Genomic DNA, 264 nt, shown 5'->3' with positions numbered 1-264 from the left:
CTAATTAAGAAATAAAGAACTGGTAAAGACGAAAAAGAAAATTGTTTGCATGACTTGCAAATAATTTCTAAGTAACCCTTCTTTTTTCAAGGGGGAGGGAGAAAAACAGGTAACTGGTGGAATATTTTCGACGCCTGCGTGTTACACCACATAAGCCTATAATACAGGAACGAGAACTTGATCATAGTAATTATCACAACATACTTTTATCTTCACTTTCTCTCAGGCAGAGAAGCAGATAACCTAGACTCCAGAACTATGTTC

At 36.4% G+C, this 264-nt stretch overlaps 1 protein-coding gene across 1 annotated transcript in view; it reads right to left on the bottom strand.

The window, feature by feature from the left end:
- Positions 1–264, bottom strand: part of LOC119593411 — a gene marked incomplete in the record, with an annotated part of 49,183 nt that overhangs the window by 47,926 nt on the left and 993 nt on the right.

Source organism: Penaeus monodon, chromosome 32 (genome assembly GCF_015228065.2).
Source record: "Penaeus monodon isolate SGIC_2016 chromosome 32, NSTDA_Pmon_1, whole genome shotgun sequence".
In the NCBI taxonomy this organism is placed as follows: Eukaryota; Metazoa; Arthropoda; class Malacostraca; order Decapoda; family Penaeidae; genus Penaeus; species Penaeus monodon.
Note: the sequence above shows the minus strand (reverse complement) of the source record. Positions and strands in the feature narration are given on the sequence as shown.